The sequence below is a fragment of the Grampus griseus genome, assembly GCF_964374135.1.
Source record: "Grampus griseus genome assembly, chromosome: 18".
Taxonomy (NCBI): domain Eukaryota; kingdom Metazoa; phylum Chordata; class Mammalia; order Artiodactyla; family Delphinidae; genus Grampus; species Grampus griseus.
In genome coordinates, this window is record NC_139012.1 from 36,544,526 (window position 1) to 36,564,218 (window position 19,693).

The following is a 19,693-nucleotide window of genomic DNA, read 5'->3' on the forward strand; positions in this document are numbered from 1 at the left end:
GGCTACGACCTCATTGAAACTGCTGCGCGGCTCCGCTTCTGCTCCTCACGTCAGGGCCTTCCCTCCAGGCCTGTGCTCAATCTGGCCGTCCCGTTAGCGACGCAGCATTGCGAGATGCTGACGTTCTCCTCGAGCAGAGTGCCTTCAGGTACGAGGCCCGCGAAGTAGGCAAAGCAGAGTGTTTTCTCACGGCAGCTCTCACAAGGGCGACGACAAAGATTTCCTGGGAGCTTCGGACTCACCAGAAATCTGGTCCTGAGGCTGTTGGAGGGCTCTGGAAATGTAGCTCTCCTCAAGGAACGTGCAGAGTGTTGCCCATCACTCGGCACGCACACAGGGCCTCCGAGGGGCAGAGCAATGGGCCTCGATGTTGCTCAGCCGGACCACGGCGTGGGGGGTGTCTGGAGGTCCTCAGTGACCTTGGAGGGAAGTGGATGCACACCCGAGGGGCCTAGGAGTCCTCAAATGGGAAATTCCGTTAAAATAAACCCGAACAGTGACTAAGAACTCATGGAAACTGCTGCATGTCGCCCTTCCTGCCCGGCTACGGAGGGCCTAAACTGGAGGGAAATTCTCACGTTGAGTTTCCCTTTCGTTCTGGAGCTTGTCAGGCTAACCACCACCGCGGCTATGGAAGCACCGGGTTGAAACGGAGCAAACTCATTTTCTTCCCAGAAGCATTTCGACCGGGTTTCCAGGCCTGTCAACAGCAGGGGACGTCAGGCAGCTTCAAGGCAGCATGAATGCAGCCTTCCAAGTGGGAAAGCAAGGATAGTTCCAGCAGGCTCCCGTTTCCACGCGCACACTCAGCTTACCTCCCTGTGGTTTCTAACCAGTCCAAAGAGACACGGGTTACCCTGCGTTTGCTTCCCTGAACCAACTCCCCGAAGTAGGGTGTTCTGCGTCAAGTGAACCGCCTCAACCAAGGAATGCCCTGCCAAGTTACGCCTCTGGGGCCTGTGGCTATTCCAAAGCCTGCAGGGCCACAGGAAGCACGGGGCTTAAATCGCAGTAAGAACGCAAGCCGACTTTCTCTTGGAGGCAGGGTGACCTCCGGCAGGGGGTGTCCTAGATAGATTGCGAGGCCCAGAGTTCTCTCAGGGCAGCTCAGACTAGGGCAAGGCGTAAGACCTCAAAGGCATGTGAGACGTGCCAGAAGTCTGTTCGTGAAAGTGTGGGTTTGGTGGGGAAACGAATCTGCTCCAGGAGAGAGTGCAGGGCGTTACCCTACACTCGGCGTATAGAGAGCGGCTCCAAAGGGCTCCGGGCCTGGATGTTGCTCGGCAGACCCAGGGTTGCCTGGGAGTGTTCCGAGTTCCAGCCTGGAACAGGGTGCCCCGGCGAGCCTCCCAGGTGTCCAGGAAACTCTACTGCCGTTAAAGACACGCAGAGCAGAGGCTACGGCCTCATGGAAACTGCTGCGCGGCTCCGCTTCTGCTCCTCACGTCAGGGCCTTCCCTCCAGGCCTGTGCTCAATCTGGCCGTCCCGTTAGCGACGCAGCATTGCGAGATGCTGACGTTCTCCTCGAGCAGAGTGCCTTCAGGTACGAGGCCCGCGAAGTAGGCAAAGCAGAGTGTTTTCTCACGGCAGCTCTCACAAGGGCGACGACAAAGATTTCCTGGGAGCTTCGGACTCACCAGAAATCTGGTCCTGAGGCTGTTGGAGGGCTCTGGAAATGTAGCTCTCCTCAAGGAACGTGCAGAGTGTTGCCCATCACTCGGCACGCACACAGGGCCTCCGAGGGGCAGAGCAATGGGCCTCGATGTTGCTCAGCCGGACCACGGCGTGGGGGGTGTCTGGAGGTCCTCAGTGACCTTGGAGGGAAGTGGATGCACACCCGAGGGGCCTAGGAGTCCTCAAATGGGAAATTCCGTTAAAATAAACCCGAACAGTGACTAAGAACTCATGGAAACTGCTGCATGTCGCCCTTCCTGCCCGGCTACGGAGGGCCTAAACTGGAGGGAAATTCTCACGTTGAGTTTCCCTTTCGTTCTGGAGCTTGTCAGGCTAACCACCACCGCGGCTATGGAAGCACCGGGTTGAAACGGAGCAAACTCATTTTCTTCCCAGAAGCATTTCGACCGGGTTTCCAGGCCTGTCAACAGCAGGGGACGTCAGGCAGCTTCAAGGCAGCATGAAGGCAGCCTTCCAAGTGGGAAAGCAAGGATAGTTCCAGCAGGCTCCCGTTTCCACGCGCACACTCAGCTTACCTCCCTGTGGTTTCTAACCAGTCCAAAGAGACACGGGTTACCCTGCGTTTGCTTCCCTGAACCAACTCCCCGAAGTAGGGTGTTCTGCGTCAAGTGAACCGCCTCAACCAAGGAATGTCCTGCCAAGTTACGCCTCTGGGGCCTGTGGCTATTCCAAAGCCTGCAGGGCCACAGGAAGCACGGGGCTTAAATCGCAGTAAGAACGCAAGCCGACTTTCTCTTGGAGGCAGGGTGACCTCCGGCAGGGGGTGTCCTAGATGGAATGCGAGGCCGAGAGTTCTCTCAGGGCAGCTCAGACTAGGGCAAGGCGTAAGACCTCCAAGGCATGTGAGACGTGCCAGAAGTCTGTTGGTGAAAGTGTGGGTTTGGTGGGGAAACGAATCTGCTCCAGGAGAGAGTGCAGGGCGTTTCCCTACACTCGGCGTATAGAGAGCGGCTCCAAAGGGCTCCGGGCCTGGATGTTGCTCGGCAGACCCAGGGGTGCCTGGGAGTGTTCCGTGTTCCAGCCTGGAACAGGGTGCCCCGGCGAGCCTCCCAGGTGTCCAGGAAACTCTACTGCCGTTAAAGACACGCAGAGCAGAGGCTACGGCCTCATGGAAGCTGCTGCGCGGCTCCGCTTCTGCACCTCACGTCAGGGCCTTCCCTCCAGACCTGTGCTCAATCTGGCCGTCCCGTTAGCGACGCAGCATTGCGAGATGCTGACGTTCTCCTCGAGCAGAGTGCCTTCAGGTACGAGGCCCGCGAAGTAGGCAAAGCAGAGTGTTTTCTCACGGCAGCTCTCACAAGGGCGACGACAAAGATTTCCTGGGAGCTTCGGACTCACCAGAAATCTGGTCCTGAGGCTGTTGGAGGGCTCTGGAAATGTAGCTCTCCTCAAGGAACGTGCAGAGTGTTGCCCATCACTCGGCACGCACACAGGGCCTCCGAGGGGCAGAGCAATGGGCCTCGATGTTGCTCAGCCGGACCACGGCGTGGGGGGTGTCTGGAGGTCCTCAGTGACCTTGGAGGGAAGTGGATGCACACCCGAGGGGCCTAGGAGTCCTCAAATGGGAAATTCCGTTAAAATAAACCCGAACAGTGACTAAGAACTCATGGAAACTGCTGCATGTCGCCCTTCCTGCCCGGCTACGGAGGGCCTAAACTGGAGGGAAATTCTCACGTTGAGTTTCCCTTTCGTTCTGGAGCTTGTCAGGCTAACCACCACCGCGGCTATGGAAGCACCGGGTTGAAACGGAGCAAACTCATTTTCTTCCCAGAAGCATTTCGACCGGGTTTCCAGGCCTGTCAACAGCAGGGGACGTCAGGCAGCTTCAAGGCAGCATGAAGGCAGCCTTCCAAGTGGGAAAGCAAGGATAGTTCCAGCAGGCTCCCGTTTCCACGCGCACACTCAGCTTACCTCCCTGTGGTTTCTAACCAGTCCAAAGAGACACAGGTTACCCTGCGTTTGCTTCCCTGAACCAACTCCCCGAAGTAGGGTGTTCTGCGTCAAGTGAACCGCCTCAACCAAGGAATGCCCTGGCTACGCCTCTGGGGCCTGTGGCTATTCCAAAGCCTGCAGGGCCACAGGAAGCACGGGGCTTAAATCGCAGTAAGAACGCAAGCCGACTTTCTCTTGGAGGCAGGGTGACCTCCGGCAGGGGGTGTCCTAGATGGAATGCGAGGCCGAGAGTTCTCTCAGGGCAGCTCAGACTAGGGCAAGGCGTAAGACCTCAAAGGCATGTGAGACGTGCCAGAAATCTGTTGGTGAAAGTGTGGGTTTGGTGGGGAAACGAATCTGCTCCAGGAGAGAGTGCAGGGCGTTTCCCTACACTCGGCGTATAGAGAGCGGCTCCAAAGGGCTCCGGGCCTGGATGTTGCTCGGCAGACCCAGGGGTGCCTGGGAGTGTTCCGAGTTCCAGCCTGGAACAGGGTGCCCCGGCGAGCCTCCCAGGTGTCCAGGAAACTCTACTGCCGTTAAAGACACGCAGAGCAGCGGCTACGACCTCATTGAAACTGCTGCGCGGCTCCGCTTCTGCTCCTCACGTCAGGGCCTTCCCTCCAGGCCTGTGCTCAATCTGGCCGTCCCGTTAGCGACGCAGCATTGCGAGATGCTGACGTTCTCCTCGAGCAGAGTGCCTTCAGGTACGAGGCCCGCGAAGTAGGCAAAGCAGAGTGTTTTCTCACGGCAGCTCTCACAAGGGCGACGACAAAGATTTCCTGGGAGCTTCGGACTCACCAGAAATCTGGTCCTGAGGCTGTTGGAGGGCTCTGGAAATGTAGCTCTCCTCAAGGAACGTGCAGAGTGTTGCCCATCACTCGGCACGCACACAGGGCCTCCGAGGGGCAGAGCAATGGGCCTCGATGTTGCTCAGCCGGACCACGGCGTGGGGGGTGTCTGGAGGTCCTCAGTGACCTTGGAGGGAAGTGGATGCACACCCGAGGGGCCTAGGAGTCCTCAAATGGGAAATTCCGTTAAAATAAACCCGAACAGTGACTAAGAACTCATGGAAACTGCTGCATGTCGCCCTTCCTGCCCGGCTACGGAGGGCCTAAACTGGAGGGAAATTCTCACGTTGAGTTTCCCTTTCTTTCTGGAGCTTGTCAGGCTAACCACCACCGCGGCTATGGAAGCACCGGGTTGAAACGGAGCAAACTCATTTTCTTCCCAGAAGCATTTCGACCGGGTTTCCAGGCCTGTCAACAGCAGGGGACGTCAGGCAGCTTCAAGGCAGCATGAATGCAGCCTTCCAAGTGGGAAAGCAAGGATAGTTCCAGCAGGCTCCCGTTTCCACGCGCACACTCAGCTTACCTCCCTGTGGTTTCTAACCAGTCCAAAGAGACACGGGTTACCCTGCGTTTGCTTCCCTGAACCAACTCCCCGAAGTAGGGTGTTCTGCGTCAAGTGAACCGCCTCAACCAAGGAATGCCCTGCCAAGTTACGCCTCTGGGGCCTGTGGCTATTCCAAAGCCTGCAGGGCCACAGGAAGCACGGGGCTTAAATCGCAGTAAGAACGCAAGCCGACTTTCTCTTGGAGGCAGGGTGACCTCCGGCAGGGGGTGTCCTAGATGGAATGCGAGGCCGAGAGTTCTCTCAGGGCAGCTCAGACTAGGGCAAGGCGTAAGACCTCAAAGGCATGTGAGACGTGCCAGAAATCTGTTGGTGAAAGTGTGGGTTTGGTGGGGAAACGAATCTGCTCCAGGAGAGAGTGCAGGGCGTTTCCCTACACTCGGCGTATAGAGAGCGGCTCCAAAGGGCTCCGGGCCTGGATGTTGCTCGGCAGACCCAGGGGTGCCTGGGAGTGTTCCGAGTTCCAGCCTGGAACAGGGTGCCCCGGCGAGCCTCCCAGGTGTCCAGGAAACTCTACTGCCGTTAAAGACACGCAGAGCAGCGGCTACGACCTCATTGAAACTGCTGCGCGGCTCCGCTTCTGCTCCTCACGTCAGGGCCTTCCCTCCAGGCCTGTGCTCAATCTGGCCGTCCCGTTAGCGACGCAGCATTGCGAGATGCTGACGTTCTCCTCGAGCAGAGTGCCTTCAGGTACGAGGCCCGCGAAGTAGGCAAAGCAGAGTGTTTTCTCACGGCAGCTCTCACAAAGGCGACGACAAAGATTTCCTGGGAGCTTCGGACTCACCAGAAATCTGGTCCTGAGGCTGTTGGAGGGCTCTGGAAATGTAGCTCTCCTCAAGGAACGTGCAGAGTGTTGCCCATCACTCGGCACGCACACAGGGCCTCCGAGGGACAGAGCAATGGGCCTCGATGTTGCTCAGCCGGACCACGGCGTGGGGGGTGTCTGGAGGTCCTCAGTGACCTTGGAGGGAAGTGGATGCACACCCGAGGGGCCTAGGAGTCCTCAAATGGGAAATTCCGTTAAAATAAACCCGAACAGTGACTAAGAACTCATGGAAACTGCTGCATGTCGCCCTTCCTGCCCGGCTACGGAGGGCCTAAACTGGAGGGAAATTCTCACGTTGAGTTTCCCTTTCTTTCTGGAGCTTGTCAGGCTAACCACCACCGCGGCTATGGAAGCACCGGGTTGAAACGGAGCAAACTCATTTTCTTCCCAGAAGCATTTCGACCGGGTTTCCAGGCCTGTCAACAGCAGGGGACGTCAGGCAGCTTCAAGGCAGCATGAATGCAGCCTTCCAAGTGGGAAAGCAAGGATAGTTCCAGCAGGCTCCCGTTTCCACGCGCACACTCAGCTTACCTCCCTGTGGTTTCTAACCAGTCCAAAGAGACACGGGTTACCCGGCGTTTGCTTCCCTGAACCAACTCCCCGAAGTAGGGTGTTCTGCGTCAAGTGAACCGCCTCAACCAAGGAATGCCCTGCCAAGTTACGCCTCTGGGGCCTGTGGCTATTCCAAAGCCTGCAGGGCCACAGGAAGCACGGGGCTTAAATCGCAGTAAGAACGCAAGCCGACTTTCTCTTGGAGGCAGGGTGACCTCCGGCAGGGGGTGTCCTAGATGGAATGCGAGGCCGAGAGTTCTCTCAGGGCAGCTCAGACTAGGGCAAGGCGTAAGACCTCCAAGGCATGTGAGACGTGCCAGAAGTCTGTTGGTGAAAGTGTGGGTTTGGTGGGGAAACGAATCTGCTCCAGGAGAGAGTGCAGGGCGTTTCCCTACACTCGGCGTATAGAGAGCGGCTCCAAAGGGCTCCGGGCCTGGATGTTGCTCGGCAGACCCAGGGGTGCCTGGGAGTGTTCCGTGTTCCAGCCTGGAACAGGGTGCCCCGGCGAGCCTCCCAGGTGTCCAGGAAACTCTACTGCCGTTAAAGACACGCAGAGCAGCGGCTAGGGCCTCATGGAAACTGCTGCGCGACTCCGCTTCTGCACCTCACGTCAGGGCCTTCCCTCCAGGCCTGTGCTCAATCTGGCCGTCCCGTTAGCGACGCAGCATTGCGAGATGCTGACGTTCTCCTCGAGCAGAGTGCCTTCAGGTACGAGGCCCGCGAAGTAGGCAAAGCAGAGTGTTTTCTCACGGCAGCTCTCACAAGGGCGACGACAAAGATTTCCTGGGAGCTTCGGACTCACCAGAAATCTGGTCCTGAGGCTGTTGGAGGGCTCTGGAAATGTAGCTCTCCTCAAGGAACGTGCAGAGTGTTGCCCATCACTCGGCACGCACACAGGGCCTCCGAGGGGCAGAGCAATGGGCCTCGATGTTGCTCAGCCGGACCACGGCGTGGGGGGTGTCTGGAGGTCCTCAGTGACCTTGGAGGGAAGTGGATGCACACCCGAGGGGCCTAGGAGTCCTCAAATGGGAAATTCCGTTAAAATAAACCCGAACAGTGACTAAGAACTCATGGAAACTGCTGCATGCCGCCCTTCCTGCCCGGCTACGGAGGGCCTAAACTGGAGGGAAATTCTCACGTTGAGTTTCCCTTTCTTTCTGGAGCTTGTCAGGCTAACCACCACCGCGGCTATGGAAGCACCGGGTTGAAACGGAGCAAACTCATTTTCTTCCCAGAAGCATTTCGACCGGGTTTCCAGGCCTGTCAACAGCAGGGGACGTCAGGCAGCTTCAAGGCAGCATGAATGCAGCCTTCCAAGTGGGAAAGCAAGGATAGTTCCAGCAGGCTCCCGTTTCCACGCGCACACTCAGCTTACCTCCCTGTGGTTTCTAACCAGTCCAAAGAGACACGGGTTACCCTGCGTTTGCTTCCCTGAACCAACTCCCCGAAGTAGGGTGTTCTGCGTCAAGTGAACCGCCTCAACCAAGGAATGCCCTGCCAAGTTACGCCTCTGGGGCCTGTGGCTATTCCAAAGCCTGCAGGGCCACAGGAAGCACGGGGCTTAAATCGCAGTAAGAACGCAAGCCGACTTTCTCTTGGAGGCAGGGTGACCTCCGGCAGGGGGTGTCCTAGATGGAATGCGAGGCCGAGAGTTCTCTCAGGGCAGCTCAGACTAGGGCAAGGCGTAAGACCTCAAAGGCATGTGAGACGTGCCAGAAATCTGTTGGTGAAAGTGTGGGTTTGGTGGGGAAACGAATCTGCTCCAGGAGAGAGTGCAGGGCGTTTCCCTACACTCGGCGTATAGAGAGCGGCTCCAAAGGGCTCCGGGCCTGGATGTTGCTCGGCAGACCCAGGGGTGCCTGGGAGTGTTCCGAGTTCCAGCCTGGAACAGGGTGCCCCGGCGAGCCTCCCAGGTGTCCAGGAAACTCTACTGCCGTTAAAGACACGCAGAGCAGCGGCTACGACCTCATTGAAACTGCTGCGCGGCTCCGCTTCTGCTCCTCACGTCAGGGCCTTCCCTCCAGGCCTGTGCTCAATCTGGCCGTCCCGTTAGCGACGCAGCATTGCGAGATGCTGACGTTCTCCTCGAGCAGAGTGCCTTCAGGTACGAGGCCCGCGAAGTAGGCAAAGCAGAGTGTTTTCTCACGGCAGCTCTCACAAAGGCGACGACAAAGATTTCCTGGGAGCTTCGGACTCACCAGAAATCTGGTCCTGAGGCTGTTGGAGGGCTCTGGAAATGTAGCTCTCCTCAAGGAACGTGCAGAGTGTTGCCCATCACTCGGCACGCACACAGGGCCTCCGAGGGGCAGAGCAATGGGCCTCGATGTTGCTCAGCCGGACCACGGCGTGGGGGGTGTCTGGAGGTCCTCAGTGACCTTGGAGGGAAGTGGATGCACACCCGAGGGGCCTAGGAGTCCTCAAATGGGAAATTCCGTTAAAATAAACCCGAACAGTGACTAAGAACTCATGGAAACTGCTGCATGTCGCCCTTCCTGCCCGGCTACGGAGGGCCTAAACTGGAGGGAAATTCTCACGTTGAGTTTCCCTTTCGTTCTGGAGCTTGTCAGGCTAACCACCACCGCGGCTATGGAAGCACCGGGTTGAAACGGAGCAAACTCATTTTCTTCCCAGAAGCATTTCGACCGGGTTTCCAGGCCTGTCAACAGCAGGGGACGTCAGGCAGCTTCAAGGCAGCATGAATGCAGCCTTCCAAGTGGGAAAGCAAGGATAGTTCCAGCAGGCTCCCGTTTCCACGCGCACACTCAGCTTACCTCCCTGTGGTTTCTAACCAGTCCAAAGAGACACGGGTTACCCTGCGTTTGCTTCCCTGAACCAACTCCCCGAAGTAGGGTGTTCTGCGTCAAGTGAACCGCCTCAACCAAGGAATGCCCTGCCAAGTTACGCCTCTGGGGCCTGTGGCTATTCCAAAGCCTGCAGGGCCACAGGAAGCACGGGGCTTAAATCGCAGTAAGAACGCAAGCCGACTTTCTCTTGGAGGCAGGGTGACCTCCGGCAGGGGGTGTCCTAGATGGAATGCGAGGCCGAGAGTTCTCTCAGGGCAGCTCAGACTAGGGCAAGGCGTAAGACCTCAAAGGCATGTGAGACGTGCCAGAAGTCTGTTCGTGAAAGTGTGGGTTTGGTGGGGAAACGAATCTGCTCCAGGAGAGAGTGCAGGGCGTTACCCTACACTCGGCGTATAGAGAGCGGCTCCAAAGGGCTCCGGGCCTGGATGTTGCTCGGCAGACCCAGGGTTGCCTGGGAGTGTTCCGAGTTCCAGCCTGGAACAGGGTGCCCCGGCGAGCCTCCCAGGTGTCCAGGAAACTCTACTGCCGTTAAAGACACGCAGAGCAGAGGCTACGGCCTCATGGAAACTGCTGCGCGGCTCCGCTTCTGCTCCTCACGTCAGGGCCTTCCCTCCAGGCCTGTGCTCAATCTGGCCGTCCCGTTAGCGACGCAGCATTGCGAGATGCTGACGTTCTCCTCGAGCAGAGTGCCTTCAGGTACGAGGCCCGCGAAGTAGGCAAAGCAGAGTGTTTTCTCACGGCAGCTCTCACAAGGGCGACGACAAAGATTTCCTGGGAGCTTCGGACTCACCAGAAATCTGGTCCTGAGGCTGTTGGAGGGCTCTGGAAATGTAGCTCTCCTCAAGGAACGTGCAGAGTGTTGCCCATCACTCGGCACGCACACAGGGCCTCCGAGGGGCAGAGCAATGGGCCTCGATGTTGCTCAGCCGGACCACGGCGTGGGGGGTGTCTGGAGGTCCTCAGTGACCTTGGAGGGAAGTGGATGCACACCCGAGGGGCCTAGGAGTCCTCAAATGGGAAATTCCGTTAAAATAAACCCGAACAGTGACTAAGAACTCATGGAAACTGCTGCATGTCGCCCTTCCTGCCCGGCTACGGAGGGCCTAAACTGGAGGGAAATTCTCACGTTGAGTTTCCCTTTCGTTCTGGAGCTTGTCAGGCTAACCACCACCGCGGCTATGGAAGCACCGGGTTGAAACGGAGCAAACTCATTTTCTTCCCAGAAGCATTTCGACCGGGTTTCCAGGCCTGTCAACAGCAGGGGACGTCAGGCAGCTTCAAGGCAGCATGAAGGCAGCCTTCCAAGTGGGAAAGCAAGGATAGTTCCAGCAGGCTCCCGTTTCCACGCGCACACTCAGCTTACCTCCCTGTGGTTTCTAACCAGTCCAAAGAGACACGGGTTACCCTGCGTTTGCTTCCCTGAACCAACTCCCCGAAGTAGGGTGTTCTGCGTCAAGTGAACCGCCTCAACCAAGGAATGTCCTGCCAAGTTACGCCTCTGGGGCCTGTGGCTATTCCAAAGCCTGCAGGGCCACAGGAAGCACGGGGCTTAAATCGCAGTAAGAACGCAAGCCGACTTTCTCTTGGAGGCAGGGTGACCTCCGGCAGGGGGTGTCCTAGATGGAATGCGAGGCCGAGAGTTCTCTCAGGGCAGCTCAGACTAGGGCAAGGCGTAAGACCTCCAAGGCATGTGAGACGTGCCAGAAGTCTGTTGGTGAAAGTGTGGGTTTGGTGGGGAAACGAATCTGCTCCAGGAGAGAGTGCAGGGCGTTTCCCTACACTCGGCGTATAGAGAGCGGCTCCAAAGGGCTCCGGGCCTGGATGTTGCTCGGCAGACCCAGGGGTGCCTGGGAGTGTTCCGTGTTCCAGCCTGGAACAGGGTGCCCCGGCGAGCCTCCCAGGTGTCCAGGAAACTCTACTGCCGTTAAAGACACGCAGAGCAGAGGCTACGGCCTCATGGAAACTGCTGCGCGGCTCCGCTTCTGCACCTCACGTCAGGGCCTTCCCTCCAGACCTGTGCTCAATCTGGCCGTCCCGTTAGCGACGCAGCATTGCGAGATGCTGACGTTCTCCTCGAGCAGAGTGCCTTCAGGTACGAGGCCCGCGAAGTAGGCAAAGCAGAGTGTTTTCTCACGGCAGCTCTCACAAGGGCGACGACAAAGATTTCCTGGGAGCTTCGGACTCACCAGAAATCTGGTCCTGAGGCTGTTGGAGGGCTCTGGAAATGTAGCTCTCCTCAAGGAACGTGCAGAGTGTTGCCCATCACTCGGCACGCACACAGGGCCTCCGAGGGGCAGAGCAATGGGCCTCGATGTTGCTCAGCCGGACCACGGCGTGGGGGGTGTCTGGAGGTCCTCAGTGACCTTGGAGGGAAGTGGATGCACACCCGAGGGGCCTAGGAGTCCTCAAATGGGAAATTCCGTTAAAATAAACCCGAACAGTGACTAAGAACTCATGGAAACTGCTGCATGTCGCCCTTCCTGCCCGGCTACGGAGGGCCTAAACTGGAGGGAAATTCTCACGTTGAGTTTCCCTTTCGTTCTGGAGCTTGTCAGGCTAACCACCACCGCGGCTATGGAAGCACCGGGTTGAAACGGAGCAAACTCATTTTCTTCCCAGAAGCATTTCGACCGGGTTTCCAGGCCTGTCAACAGCAGGGGACGTCAGGCAGCTTCAAGGCAGCATGAAGGCAGCCTTCCAAGTGGGAAAGCAAGGATAGTTCCAGCAGGCTCCCGTTTCCACGCGCACACTCAGCTTACCTCCCTGTGGTTTCTAACCAGTCCAAAGAGACACAGGTTACCCTGCGTTTGCTTCCCTGAACCAACTCCCCGAAGTAGGGTGTTCTGCGTCAAGTGAACCGCCTCAACCAAGGAATGCCCTGGCTACGCCTCTGGGGCCTGTGGCTATTCCAAAGCCTGCAGGGCCACAGGAAGCACGGGGCTTAAATCGCAGTAAGAACGCAAGCCGACTTTCTCTTGGAGGCAGGGTGACCTCCGGCAGGGGGTGTCCTAGATGGAATGCGAGGCCGAGAGTTCTCTCAGGGCAGCTCAGACTAGGGCAAGGCGTAAGACCTCAAAGGCATGTGAGACGTGCCAGAAATCTGTTGGTGAAAGTGTGGGTTTGGTGGGGAAACGAATCTGCTCCAGGAGAGAGTGCAGGGCGTTTCCCTACACTCGGCGTATAGAGAGCGGCTCCAAAGGGCTCCGGGCCTGGATGTTGCTCGGCAGACCCAGGGGTGCCTGGGAGTGTTCCGAGTTCCAGCCTGGAACAGGGTGCCCCGGCGAGCCTCCCAGGTGTCCAGGAAACTCTACTGCCGTTAAAGACACGCAGAGCAGCGGCTACGACCTCATTGAAACTGCTGCGCGGCTCCGCTTCTGCTCCTCACGTCAGGGCCTTCCCTCCAGGCCTGTGCTCAATCTGGCCGTCCCGTTAGCGACGCAGCATTGCGAGATGCTGACGTTCTCCTCGAGCAGAGTGCCTTCAGGTACGAGGCCCGCGAAGTAGGCAAAGCAGAGTGTTTTCTCACGGCAGCTCTCACAAGGGCGACGACAAAGATTTCCTGGGAGCTTCGGACTCACCAGAAATCTGGTCCTGAGGCTGTTGGAGGGCTCTGGAAATGTAGCTCTCCTCAAGGAACGTGCAGAGTGTTGCCCATCACTCGGCACGCACACAGGGCCTCCGAGGGGCAGAGCAATGGGCCTCGATGTTGCTCAGCCGGACCACGGCGTGGGGGGTGTCTGGAGGTCCTCAGTGACCTTGGAGGGAAGTGGATGCACACCCGAGGGGCCTAGGAGTCCTCAAATGGGAAATTCCGTTAAAATAAACCCGAACAGTGACTAAGAACTCATGGAAACTGCTGCATGTCGCCCTTCCTGCCCGGCTACGGAGGGCCTAAACTGGAGGGAAATTCTCACGTTGAGTTTCCCTTTCTTTCTGGAGCTTGTCAGGCTAACCACCACCGCGGCTATGGAAGCACCGGGTTGAAACGGAGCAAACTCATTTTCTTCCCAGAAGCATTTCGACCGGGTTTCCAGGCCTGTCAACAGCAGGGGACGTCAGGCAGCTTCAAGGCAGCATGAATGCAGCCTTCCAAGTGGGAAAGCAAGGATAGTTCCAGCAGGCTCCCGTTTCCACGCGCACACTCAGCTTACCTCCCTGTGGTTTCTAACCAGTCCAAAGAGACACGGGTTACCCGGCGTTTGCTTCCCTGAACCAACTCCCCGAAGTAGGGTGTTCTGCGTCAAGTGAACCGCCTCAACCAAGGAATGCCCTGCCAAGTTACGCCTCTGGGGCCTGTGGCTATTCCAAAGCCTGCAGGGCCACAGGAAGCACGGGGCTTAAATCGCAGTAAGAACGCAAGCCGACTTTCTCTTGGAGGCAGGGTGACCTCCGGCAGGGGGTGTCCTAGATGGAATGCGAGGCCGAGAGTTCTCTCAGGGCAGCTCAGACTAGGGCAAGGCGTAAGACCTCCAAGGCATGTGAGACGTGCCAGAAGTCTGTTGGTGAAAGTGTGGGTTTGGTGGGGAAACGAATCTGCTCCAGGAGAGAGTGCAGGGCGTTTCCCTACACTCGGCGTATAGAGAGCGGCTCCAAAGGGCTCCGGGCCTGGATGTTGCTCGGCAGACCCAGGGGTGCCTGGGAGTGTTCCGTGTTCCAGCCTGGAACAGGGTGCCCCGGCGAGCCTCCCAGGTGTCCAGGAAACTCTACTGCCGTTAAAGACACGCAGAGCAGCGGCTACGGCCTCATGGAAACTGCTGCGCGGCTCCGCTTCTGCTCCTCACGTCAGGGCCTTCCCTCCAGACCTGTGCTCAATCTGGCCGTCCCGTTAGCGACGCAGCATTGCGAGATGCTGACGTTCTCCTCGAGCAGAGTGCCTTCAGGTACGAGGCCCGCGAAGTAGGCAAAGCAGAGTGTTTTCTCACGGCAGCTCTCACAAGGGCGACGACAAAGATTTCCTGGGAGCTTCGGACTCACCAGAAATCTGGTCCTGAGGCTGTTGGAGGGCTCTGGAAATGTAGCTCTCCTCAAGGAACGTGCAGAGTGTTGCCCATCACTCGGCACGCACACAGGGCCTCCGAGGGGCAGAGCAATGGGCCTCGATGTTGCTCAGCCGGACCACGGCGTGGGGGGTGTCTGGAGGTCCTCAGTGACCTTGGAGGGAAGTGGATGCACACCCGAGGGGCCTAGGAGTCCTCAAATGGGAAATTCCGTTAAAATAAACCCGAACAGTGACTAAGAACTCATGGAAACTGCTGCATGCCGCCCTTCCTGCCCGGCTACGGAGGGCCTAAACTGGAGGGAAATTCTCACGTTGAGTTTCCCTTTCGTTCTAGAGCTTGTCAGGCTAACCACCACCGCGGCTATGGAAGCACCGGGTTGAGACGGAGCAAACTCATTTTCTTCCCAGAAGCATTTCGACCGGGTTTCCAGGCCTGTCAACAGCAGGGGACGTCAGGCAGCTTCAAGGCAGCATGAATGCAGCCTTCCAAGTGGGAAAGCAAGGATAGTTCCAGCAGGCTCCCGTTTCCACGCGCACACTCAGCTTACCTCCCTGTGGTTTCTAACCAGTCCAAAGAGACACGGGTTACCCGGCGTTTGCTTCCCTGAACCAACTCCCCGAAGTAGGGTGTTCTGCGTCAAGTGAACCGCCTCAACCAAGGAATGCCCTGCCAAGTTACGCCTCTGGGGCCTGTGGCTATTCCAAAGCCTGCAGGGCCACAGGAAGCACGGGGCTTAAATCGCAGTAAGAACGCAAGCCGACTTTCTCTTGGAGGCAGGGTGACCTCCGGCAGGGGGTGTCCTAGATGGAATGCGAGGCCGAGAGTTCTCTCAGGGCAGCTCAGACTAGGGCAAGGCGTAAGACCTCAAAGGCATGTGAGACGTGCCAGAAATCTGTTGGTGAAAGTGTGGGTTTGGTGGGGAAACGAATCTGCTCCAGGAGAGAGTGCAGGGCGTTTCCCTACACTCGGCGTATAGAGAGCGGCTCCAAAGGGCTCCGGGCCTGGATGTTGCTCGGCAGACCCAGGGGTGCCTGGGAGTGTTCCGTGTTCCAGCCTGGAACAGGGTGCCCCGGCGAGCCTCCCAGGTGTCCAGGAAACTCTACTGCCGTTAAAGACACGCAGAGCAGCGGCTACGACCTCATTGAAACTGCTGCGCGGCTCCGCTTCTGCTCCTCACGTCAGGGCCTTCCCTCCAGGCCTGTGCTCAATCTGGCCGTCCCGTTAGCGACGCAGCATTGCGAGATGCTGACGTTCTCCTCGAGCAGAGTGCCTTCAGGTACGAGGCCCGCGAAGTAGGCAAAGCAGAGTGTTTTCTCACGGCAGCTCTCACAAGGGCGACGACAAAGATTTCCTGGGAGCTTCGGACTCACCAGAAATCTGGTCCTGAGGCTGTTGGAGGGCTCTGGAAATGTAGCTCTCCTCAAGGAACGTGCAGAGTGTTGCCCATCACTCGGCACGCACACAGGGCCTCCGAGGGGCAGAGCAATGGGCCTCGATGTTGCTCAGCCGGACCACGGCGTGGGGGGTGTCTGGAGGTCCTCAGTGACCTTGGAGGGAAGTGGATGCACACCCGAGGGGCCTAGGAGTCCTCAAATGGGAAATTCCGTTAAAATAAACCCGAACAGTGACTAAGAACTCATGGAAACTGCTGCATGTCGCCCTTCCTGCCCGGCTACGGAGGGCCTAAACTGGAGGGAAATTCTCACGTTGAGTTTCCCTTTCTTTCTGGAGCTTGTCAGGCTAACCACCACCGCGGCTATGGAAGCACCGGGTTGAAACGGAGCAAACTCATTTTCTTCCCAGAAGCATTTCGACCGGGTTTCCAGGCCTGTCAACAGCAGGGGACGTCAGGCAGCTTCAAGGCAGCATGAATGCAGCCTTCCAAGTGGGAAAGCAAGGATAGTTCCAGCAGGCTCCCGTTTCCACGCGCACACTCAGCTTACCTCCCTGTGGTTTCTAACCAGTCCAAAGAGACACGGGTTACCCTGCGTTTGCTTCCCTGAACCAACTCCCCGAAGTAGGGTGTTCTGCGTCAAGTGAACCGCCTCAACCAAGGAATGTCCTGCCAAGTTACGCCTCTGGGGCCTGTGGCTATTCCAAAGCCTGCAGGGCCACAGGAAGCACGGGGCTTAAATCGCAGTAAGAACGCAAGCCGACTTTCTCTTGGAGGCAGGGTGACCTCCGGCAGGGGGTGTCCTAGATGGAATGCGAGGCCGAGAGTTCTCTCAGGGCAGCTCAGACTAGGGCAAGGCGTAAGACCTCCAAGGCATGTGAGACGTGCCAGAAGTCTGTTGGTGAAAGTGTGGGTTTGGTGGGGAAACGAATCTGCTCCAGGAGAGAGTGCAGGGCGTTTCCCTACACTCGGCGTATAGAGAGCGGCTCCAAAGGGCTCCGGGCCTGGATGTTGCTCGGCAGACCCAGGGGTGCCTGGGAGTGTTCCGAGTTCCAGCCTGGAACAGGGTGCCCCGGCGAGCCTCCCAGGTGTCCAGGAAACTCTACTGCCGTTAAAGACACGCAGAGCAGAGGCTATGGCCTCATGGAAACTGCTGCGCGGCTCCGCTTCTGCACCTCACGTCAGGGCCTTCCCTCCAGACCTGTGCTCAATCTGGCCGTCCCGTTAGCGACGCAGCATTGCGAGATGCTGACGTTCTCCTCGAGCAGAGTGCCTTCAGGTACGAGGCCCGCGAAGTAGGCAAAGCAGAGTGTTTTCTCACGGCAGCTCTCACAAGGGCGACGACAAAGATTTCCTGGGAGCTTCGGACTCACCAGAAATCTGGTCCTGAGGCTGTTGGAGGGCTCTGGAAATGTAGCTCTCCTCAAGGAACGTGCAGAGTGTTGCCCATCACTCGGCACGCACACAGGGCCTCCGAGGGGCAGAGCAATGGGCCTCGATGTTGCTCAGCCGGACCACGGCGTGGGGGGTGTCTGGAGGTCCTCAGTGACCTTGGAGGGAAGTGGATGCACACCCGAGGGGCCTAGGAGTCCTCAAATGGGAAATTCCGTTAAAATAAACCCGAACAGTGACTAAGAACTCATGGAAACTGCTGCATGTCGCCCTTCCTGCCCGGCTACGGAGGGCCTAAACTGGAGGGAAATTCTCACGTTGAGTTTCCCTTTCGTTCTGGAGCTTGTCAGGCTAACCACCACCGCGGCTATGGAAGCACCGGGTTGAAACGGAGCAAACTCATTTTCTTCCCAGAAGCATTTCGACCGGGTTTCCAGGCCTGTCAACAGCAGGGGACGTCAGGCAGCTTCAAGGCAGCATGAATGCAGCCTTCCAAGTGGGAAAGCAAGGATAGTTCCAGCAGGCTCCCGTTTCCACGCGCACACTCAGCTTACCTCCCTGTGGTTTCTAACCAGTCCAAAGAGACACGGGTTACCCGGCGTTTGCTTCCCTGAACCAACTCCCCGAAGTAGGGTGTTCTGCGTCAAGTGAACCGCCTCAACCAAGGAATGCCCTGCCAAGTTACGCCTCTGGGGCCTGTGGCTATTCCAAAGCCTGCAGGGCCACAGGAAGCACGGGGCTTAAATCGCAGTAAGAACGCAAGCCGACTTTCTCTTGGAGGCAGGGTGACCTCCGGCAGGGGGTGTCCTAGATGGAATGCGAGGCCGAGAGTTCTCTCAGGGCAGCTCAGACTAGGGCAAGGCGTAAGACCTCAAAGGCATGTGAGACGTGCCAGAAATCTGTTGGTGAAAGTGTGGGTTTGGTGGGGAAACGAATCTGCTCCAGGAGAGAGTGCAGGGCGTTTCCCTACACTCGGCGTATAGAGAGCGGCTCCAAAGGGCTCCGGGCCTGGATGTTGCTCGGCAGACCCAGGGGTGCCTGGGAGTGTTCCGAGTTCCAGCCTGGAACAGGGTGCCCCGGCGAGCCTCCCAGGTGTCCAGGAAACTCTACTGCCGTTAAAGACACGCAGAGCAGCGGCTACGACCTCATTGAAACTGCTGCGCGGCTCCGCTTCTGCTCCTCACGTCAGGGCCTTCCCTCCAGGCCTGTGCTCAATCTGGCCGTCCCGTTAGCGACGCAGCATTGCGAGATGCTGACGTTCTCCTCGAGCAGAGTGCCTTCAGGTACGAGGCCCGCGAAGTAGGCAAAGCAGAGTGTTTTCTCACGGCAGCTCTCACAAGGGCGACGACAAAGATTTCCTGGGAGCTTCGGACTCACCAGAAATCTGGTCCTGAGGCTGTTGGAGGGCTCTGGAAATGTAGCTCTCCTCAAGGAACGTGCAGAGTGTTGCCCATCACTCGGCACGCACACAGGGCCTCCGAGGGGCAGAGCAATGGGCCTCGATGTTGCTCAGCCGGACCACGGCGTGGGGGGTGTCTGGAGGTCCTCAGTGACCTTGGAGGGAAGTGGATGCACACCCGAGGGGCCTAGGAGTCCTCAAATGGGAAATTCCGTTAAAATAAACCCGAACAGTGACTAAGAACTCATGGAAACTGCTGCATGTCGCCCTTCCTGCCCGGCTACGGAGGGCCTAAACTGGAGGGAAATTCTCACGTTGAGTTTCCCTTTCTTTCTGGAGCTTGTCAGGCTAACCACCACCGCGGCTATGGAAGCACCGGGTTGAAACGGAGCAAACTCATTTTCTTCCCAGAAGCATTTCGACCGGGTTTCCAGGCCTGTCAACAGCAGGGGACGTCAGGCAGCTTCAAGGCAGCATGAATGCAGCCTTCCAAGTGGGAAAGCAAGGATAGTTCCAGCAGGCTCCCGTTTCCACGCGCACACTCAGCTTACCTCCCTGTGGTTTCTAACCAGTCCAAAGAGACACGGGTTACCCGGCGTTTGCTTCCCTGAACCAACTCCCCGAAGTAGGGTGTTCTGCGTCAAGTGAACCGCCTCAACCAAGGAATGCCCTGCCAAGTTACGCCTCTGGGGCCTGTGGCTATTCCAAAGCCTGCAGGGCCACAGGAAGCACGGGGCTTAAATCGCAGTAAGAACGCAAGCCGACTTTCTCTTGGAGGCAGGGTGACCTCCGGCAGGGGGTGTCCTAGATGGAATGCGAGGCCGAGAGTTCTCTCAGGGCAGCTCAGACTAGGGCAAGGCGTAAGACCTCCAAGGCATGTGAGACGTGCCAGAAGTCTGTTGGTGAAAGTGTGGGTTTGGTGGGGAAACGAATCTGCTCCAGGAGAGAGTGCAGGGCGTTTCCCTACACTCGGCGTATAGAGAGCGGCTCCAAAGGGCTCCGGGCCTGGATGTTGCTCGGCAGACCCAGGGGTGCCTGGGAGTGTTCCGTGTTCCAGCCTGGAACAGGGTGCCCCGGCGAGCCTCCCAGGTGTCCAGGAAACTCTACTGCCGTTAAAGACACGCAGAGCAGCGGCTACGGCCTCATGGAAACTGCTGCGCGGCTCCGCTTCTGCTCCTCACGTCAGGGCCTTCCCTCCAGACCTGTGCTCAATCTGGCCGTCCCGTTAGCGACGCAGCATTGCGAGATGCTGACGTTCTCCTCGAGCAGAGTGCCTTCAGGTACGAGGC